At 42.1% G+C, this 1,176-nt stretch overlaps 1 pseudogene; it reads right to left on the reverse strand.

Moving 5' to 3' along the window:
- Window positions 1–342: 342 nt before the first annotated feature.
- Window positions 343–710, reverse strand: LOC102007260 (annotated as a pseudogene).
- Window positions 711–1,176: the final 466 nt, after the last annotated feature.

Here is a 1,176-nt window from a genome sequence, read left to right on the forward strand (position 1 = left end):
TTTGTAGTGTAAAGTACATGACCTGAACATTTCATCAGTGGAGTGGCATAGCCTGTGGTGTTTTTTGGCTGACTGCTTTCACTCAGCATGTTTTCAAGATTCATCCACATTCTAGTGTGTATGAGTAATTCAATTTTTATTGCTGAATGACACTATATTATGTGTATAAATAATATTTCATTTTCCCATTTATTAAATTTTTGAGGTTTCCACAGCAATTTATTGTTCATTATTTTTAATTGTCATGAAGATAACTCACATATTTAAGTCAACATCATTTAAAAGACATTATCAGGTGTCATCACTTTAATTGACATTTACCAGTCGTAGTCAGTACCTAAGTCACAGGAATTCTTTCCTCTTACTTTTTTTAAAGTTGCACTGATGAACGAGTGGAAGCAGTTTCCCTTCTTTGTGAAGCCTGTGTCAGTTGCACCTCCAATAAAAGTTCTACTGACAAATACTCTTGAAACGGTTCATTTACCAGTCATTTGGTGAACAGCATCTTGAAACTGACTCTCATATTCAAGCATGTCCAATTTCACCACTTTATAATTAACATTCATGTCTTGGTAAATCTTTTTTGCCATTGTACAGTGAGAATAGGATGTTTTAGAGAAAGTCACCACACAGGTATCAGAAATTGTTTCTTGTATCTTGTTCAGAGGTGTAGTTGCTGACTTCCCCAACGATGAGGGGCTGTTCCCCATCCCAGAGGCCGTGGCATCTCCAGCGCTCACCGCCCCGCGGAACTGCCCAGCCGAGCCACCGGGGCACCCGGCCAGCCGCCACCCCGCCAGTGCCGAGCGGCGCAAGGACATGGTCAGATCTCCCCGCCGCCGCGCGAGCGTGCCCATTTATTAAATATTTTAAGGGATATTTTCACATTTTGACTATCATGAGTAATGCTGCTTTGTTAGTTTGCTTGGGCTTCTATAGCAAAATACTACACACTGAGGGGCCTAAAAAACAGAAAATTATTTCTCAGTACTGGATGCTGGGACATCCACCATCCAGGTGCCAGGTGCCTGTTTCTGGTGAATAATTTTTCCTGCGTTGCATATAATGCTCTTTCTCCGTGGTAGGGGAGAGAGAGAGGCAGAGAGAGGTGGAGACAGAGATGGAGAGAGACAGAGACAGAGAGATGGCAGAAAGAATGAGCTCTTCTTTCCTTTT

The sequence above is a fragment of the Chinchilla lanigera genome, unplaced genomic scaffold (genome assembly GCF_000276665.1).
Source record: "Chinchilla lanigera isolate Chin_1 unplaced genomic scaffold, ChiLan1.0 scaffold00029, whole genome shotgun sequence".
Taxonomy (NCBI): domain Eukaryota; kingdom Metazoa; phylum Chordata; class Mammalia; order Rodentia; family Chinchillidae; genus Chinchilla; species Chinchilla lanigera.